The sequence below is a fragment of the Triticum dicoccoides genome, chromosome 2B (genome assembly GCF_002162155.2).
Source record: "Triticum dicoccoides isolate Atlit2015 ecotype Zavitan chromosome 2B, WEW_v2.0, whole genome shotgun sequence".
Lineage (NCBI taxonomy): Eukaryota > Viridiplantae > Streptophyta > Magnoliopsida > Poales > Poaceae > Triticum > Triticum dicoccoides.
Genome location: NC_041383.1, coordinates 34882220 through 34888169, shown reverse-complemented (window position 1 = coordinate 34888169; position 5950 = coordinate 34882220). Strand labels below are relative to the sequence as shown.

General features: G+C 41.3%; 2 long non-coding RNA genes across 2 annotated transcripts; both read right to left on the bottom strand.

Annotated features, from left to right (window-relative positions):
- Nucleotides 1–376: 376 nt before the first annotated feature.
- Nucleotides 377–3653, bottom strand: LOC119366975. Its single transcript, XR_005176162.1, has 7 exons — nucleotides 3549–3653; nucleotides 3369–3440; nucleotides 3165–3297; nucleotides 2954–3063; nucleotides 2281–2408; nucleotides 1372–1534; nucleotides 377–669 (listed from the first exon to the last, which is right to left on the bottom strand). It is a non-coding gene; the product is annotated as an uncharacterized LOC119366975 (long non-coding RNA).
- A 1011-nt stretch (nucleotides 3654–4664) lies between these two features.
- Nucleotides 4665–5906, bottom strand: LOC119366974. The gene is made up of 4 exons (XR_005176161.1): nucleotides 5778–5906; nucleotides 5486–5612; nucleotides 5303–5419; nucleotides 4665–4775 (listed from the first exon to the last, which is right to left on the bottom strand). It is a non-coding gene; the product is annotated as an uncharacterized LOC119366974 (long non-coding RNA).
- Between the last annotated feature and the right edge of the window lie 44 nt (nucleotides 5907–5950).

The following is a 5950-nucleotide window of genomic DNA, read 5'->3' as shown; positions in this document are numbered from 1 at the left end:
TACTGAAACCGGAAAGATAATAACCACGAACCAACGATCAACATCCACCATAGGTACGATGACCAACCAGCTCACAAACACTAAACATAACAAGATTCAGGACCGAGACCAGGCGCGGCTCGAAACCCTCAAATGAAAATAAATCGACTCGACAACAAACCAAAGAAACCAAGCTAAAAGGCACAGGAAGAAGCGCATACATACATACATGCATACATACATACATACATATATGTGAGCATTTGAATTTCCGCAATCTTTGCATGCTGATGAACATTCTACTGTGCCATGCCAGCAGGAAAATCAATCTCAGGCGCCGTCGCAAATCCATCAAAATGAAAGAGATTTGGTACATATAAATCATCACTAGCCCGTGTTGAATCAAATCAAAGGCACCTAATCCATATACAAATAAGTATCATCTACAACCAAACCAAACACTACAGGTTTGTACATATATGATCATCTTTACCAGAAGATGATTCCCTCACTAACAGGTTAAAATAACTCCCACCACATTACACTACCCAAAAAAGGGGCAAAACGCCCAGCTCCAGTGCTTAGAGAAACCGACCAACGCAAGGGCTTTGACATGTCTTCGACGATTGGTAGTGAGCGCCTCAAAAACTTGTTCTGTCTCGGCTGAGGGCTCAATAGAATCCTTCGTTGCTGCAGTAGAAACATGACACAGAACATGGTTCACTATGACGCTTTATGGTTCATTCCTGCTAGTCCATAATCCCCAAATGACAAGTGCTCCCTAGAATCATATTTCAGCTAAGAAACTAGTCTTAAACATAACCAGGTATCCAGTACCAAAACTAACAAAAAAAACAAAGAAAAGTGGAGCAACAAGATACTGGAAAAGAAAATTCATTCTGGTGGCCAACGGTCTAATTAACCAGCACAGGAATCAATGCCAATGACAAGATAATCACAATCAATATTGTGGCAGCCAGAAGACGAACACACAAACACAGGACTCGCCTGGACCGAGGAAGAGGTGGCCACCACTGTCGCGGTTGCCACACATAACAGCTACTCCCTCCGTTTCTAAATATAAGCCCTTTTAGGGATTTCAACATGAGTGTAGATTCACTCATTTTGCTTCTTGTGTAGTCACTATTGGAATCTCTAAAAGGTCTTATATTTAGGAACGGAGGGAGTAGAACACTAGCACCTGCACTGCACATACGTGTACTTAAAGCCTAAAACTATCAACACATTGATCTTGAACAAAACAGAGATTATTGCATGGTTTTAACTTAAGAGAAGACTGACTTTATTTCATGTAATCATGTATATCCACATGACACCCCACAAGCCAACACCTACACAGCATGGTGTCTGGGGAGGAGACCAAGCAGTTACCTGATCCACCGTCGAAGGAGAGGTGGTTGCAGCAGACTGAACTCACTGCCAGGGAGAGAACAGCTGCCAGGTGCTCATTGACAAGTCTTGCACTCACAAGTATATGTCAGCAATAGAAGGTGCAAGGGTTGATGCTGTGACGCACAATCAACTATGCAATTACCTGCAACAAAAAGAACAAGTCTTGCTCACTAGATCATCCAGCAAGACGATGAGGCAGGAAACACGCAGCCAAATCATCAATCCGTGTTACTTATATGCTAACGCATCAGTACTTTCCAAAGTTAAAGGATCATTTAATAAAATATATCTCATTAGATCACTACTTTATAATGGTATAAAAACAAGAAAAACATTGCGTTCACATTTCGCCCATCAAGGCAACTAGAAACACAAACTACATCATATAGTTTGCTCCATAATAGGGAAAGGCGCCATTTCGATTAGTTGGATGGCTCAGTTTTCATATTTTGAATCCGACTATCAGTGGCACTTGGAAATAATAATCCACCCAGCAAGCTCATAGGGGAAGAAAATGCATCTTTTGAAGGCACCAGATCAGTGCTACAAGAGAGATTTATCCATGTACATCAGCAAGTTCGTTGCTAATGTGAGAACTTACAAAACAAGAAATCGCTAGGGTTAAACCTAAGGTTCATATAGGGTGTCCAGCACAGAATCATGGTATACTCTTACGGATCTGCACGCATAAGAGACCTAGGGATCGAACTATGATATCACTGCTGTAAAACGATGGCACAAATTATTATACCAGAAGCCCGAGAGGCACAAACGTTGGCATCACAACCCACCATGAGATACCAAAACACTAAGCTTGTCATGGCGCAATGGCCATAGGCACACAAGTGCATGAGATAAAGTAGAGCGGAGAGGACTGGAGGGGTTTACCCACGTGAGAGAGGAACAGAGGTTTGTATGGCCAGTACATTTTTGCCTTGATTTCCTTGAGGCTCTCTGAATTTGTGCTGCTTGCACAACATGATCTTGGAGTGAATCCTTCCTTTGGCTTGAAACGCCTACATGAAGAACACATTCAGGGTTAAAAACAATTTACCGCTTGCAACCTACTACAAAGTGCAATCTGCTCACTCAACACTACAAAGATTGACAAGAGAATAGTTGGAGGCTTGGTCCACACAAACTAAGCCCTAGGAAATGAAGGCGTACAGGTGGACAAACATCTCAAAAGAGAACACAGAATGATCACCAACTATTGCTATCAAGGATCAAGAAGATCCCTAACTAGGAATTTCAAACAAAAACAAGGCAACACTATGACATTTCTCTAACCTACAAAACTAAAGCCTTCTTTATCAAAATGTCGACATAACTCACACATGAATCTCGATATTTTTGTGTCCATGTTCTAAACCCAGATAATCGCGATCAGATTCATTCCAAATCTATGATAAGATGTATGGAATCTCAAATGGAGTGTCGACGTCAATAAACTACAAACAAAAATTAAGGAACACTCGATGATTAACTTCCAAGAGTATCACCTAGTCAACTAATCAAGATCAAAGTAATTCTGACATAATAAAGAGGACACAAATTATACCTTACATGACAAGCTGCTGTCATGATCTTCTTGCAATTGATTTCTTGTGTGAAACGGAAACATCATAACTTTGTTCCAACAGACTAAAGAGTAGAGTGCTCTCAAATGTCCTGATGATACGAAAAAGAATTAGCTACAGTATCCAGTAAGACATCCAGCAAGCTAGGCAGACAAAAAAACATCACACCCCGCATATCTGCAAGATAATTACCATGTGCAAAAGGGTCTAAGACAATCGGTTGATTTTGACTTGATTTCATCGTGTCTCTCTGAATTTGTATTGCTTGTAGAGTATGCCCTCGGAGTGAAGTCCTTCGGCTTGAAAGCATGGAAAGTGCTGCAGCCTAAAGATGGTAAGGTTAAAGTTGGCGGTCGCAGTCACTCGATACTAGAAAGATTGAAAGAGCTTACTTACCCATTTGCAACATAGACCAACGAGGATGCCTTGTTGTACTGTATGGCCATTATGGGCATGGTTGGGTCATTGCTGCACAGAAGATCATAACTATTAGATAACATTTGGAACGTGACTAGCTAAAGAAAAATAAGCAAGCAAAAGAACCATTGCTGTGTTTTTAAAGGCAGCAACACTAACATGTCCATTATGCTCACTTAACGAAGGATTGACTGATGTTTTCGAAAACGGAAGGCTGTGATGAAGTACACCGCCACTTACCGTTGGCTGAGTAGCCCAATCTTGTGTCTGAAGGCCAAAAAACAATGCATCTTTTAGTTCAACCTTGAATTTACATACATATATATAATGAACAAAAGAAGAGCAAACGGTAAGCCACGGTTCAAAACAGAGTAGCTCCGAATAATCATTTCTCGTAGTTTCCGTTGTTAGTTTTGATTCAGTCTCATAAATGGTGGTTATTTTTATTTCCATGCTTCACGAGAAAAAACACTCCACGATCATCCCAACACGAGCAACAACATAGAGACTAGTACTGAAGAAAGGGTAGGGAGCTAGAACAATAGAACACCTTCTATCTTTGTCAATTAGCATTCCTACTGGATAAAAGAAAAGAATGATATATTTCAGATTCCGACACAGGCATAATAAAAAAAGGCTCGGCCATTAATGGTACCAACGGCTGGGCATTAACAAACTTACCACTTTTTTTAAAAGTTGTGCATTATTTGGAACTCGTAGATGAAACCACAATTTGCAGTGTCACAGAGAATTGGTTTATCTGCTATAACAACTTATGGCTTTAGGATTTTTACACGATTCAAGTGCCCAGTATTTACGTTTTGAACCATTAAGTCTTTTGTAGGAGCCTTTGCTGGTAGAGTTGAGGAACATGAATGAAGCTAAGTTATAAGGTAAAGAACACAATCAATCATGTCCACTTAAACTGACAACCAAATGGAATCAGATGAACATGAACATGCAGGTGACCAGAAGCACATCACAATATCAAGCCATTGGTTTCATGTCTGGTACAAAGGCCATGAACCCAAAGTTGGAGAATTGCGGGAGAAGAGCATTCTTACCACCATGTGCCCGTCTTTGTCGGCAGGAACATCCAAGGGCAGCGATGGCTTCTCAGACTAGTCTAAGGCATCATTCTCCTTGGCGTCCATGAGTTGTACCTGCACGTGCAACCTTGGTTGAATTCCACCACTGTTTAGTCAGACGAGAAGTGCACCATAGCTAAATACACACTAGAGTCTTACCTTGTTTAAGCCATGGACGTTGTGGAACAGATGAAGAGGAGGATGGCCACGGCGGAGACAAGGGTGGCAGCCGAACACCCCAATCTACTAGTGACGCAGAGTTGTCGATGACATGAAAAACTCTAACAACCTCTTCAGTCTGTCAGGGCAATCAAAATAGTACACACGTAAGCAAAACTAGGTTTGGATAAATGCACAAGCAAGAACAATATATGTTCTTATTAGAGAAGAACTAGACCACAATAAAACAGTCATTCATGATCTACAACTATGCAAAAGTAAACACATGATAAAATCTAAGCTACAATAGAAAATGGGGAGCATCCAACATCAATGACCATATGGAATGAGCCATTTGACCATCTTTGGCGTATTGTGATTCTGATTGACTAGTTAAGCATATTTAGCATCACAGCAACCTAAAGCCTACCTATGAAACACACTGATAGCCAGGACAAGAATATGAGCTACAACAACATTAGATATTTGTAAGCCTTAACAGAATATTAATGATTGCAATAAACCATGCCAACATATGCAAGCAAAAAGGAAAGTTATTGGCAGATAACCACAAGCACAGAACAATATCAAGTCAATGTCCATGGCTGGCACTAAGGCCATGAACCCAAAGTGGGAGAAGTGAGGGGAGGAGAAGAGTCTTCCTACCACCAAGCGCCCGTATCCGTTGGCGGCAGCACCCGAGGACGGCGATGGCTTCTCAGACTGGTCTAAGGCATCATTCTCCTTGACGTCGACGAGTTGTACCTGCACGTGCAACCCTGACTAAATTCCACCACTGTTTAGTCAGCCGAGAAGTGCACAATAGCTGAATACACACTGGAGTCTTACCTTACTTTAGCCATGTACGTTGTGGAGCAGAGGAGTAGGACGTGGCAATGCGGAGACGAGGGCAGCGGCCGCCTTCCCCAATCTACTAGTGAAGCAGAGTTGTCGGTGACACGAAAACCTTTGCAGTCTGACATGGCAATCAAAACAGTACACACATAAGCAAAACTAGCTTCGGATGAATGCACAGGCAAGAACAAGATAGTATGTACTTATTAGAGAAGAACTAGACGACAATAGAACAGAGTCATTCATGATCCAAGAACAACATAGTATGTAAAAGGTAAGCACTCACAAGTACTTGGTGATTTCTGAAGAAAATAGTTACACATAAGACACCATGATTATCAGTTATTCTCAACAGCTGGATCATAGCTTCAGTACTTGCGCCCTCAAGACTGAATATTTGTCGCTTGTTGGTTACCCCTACAAAGTACATGCAAGTCCAAGTTATTATACTGAAAGAAA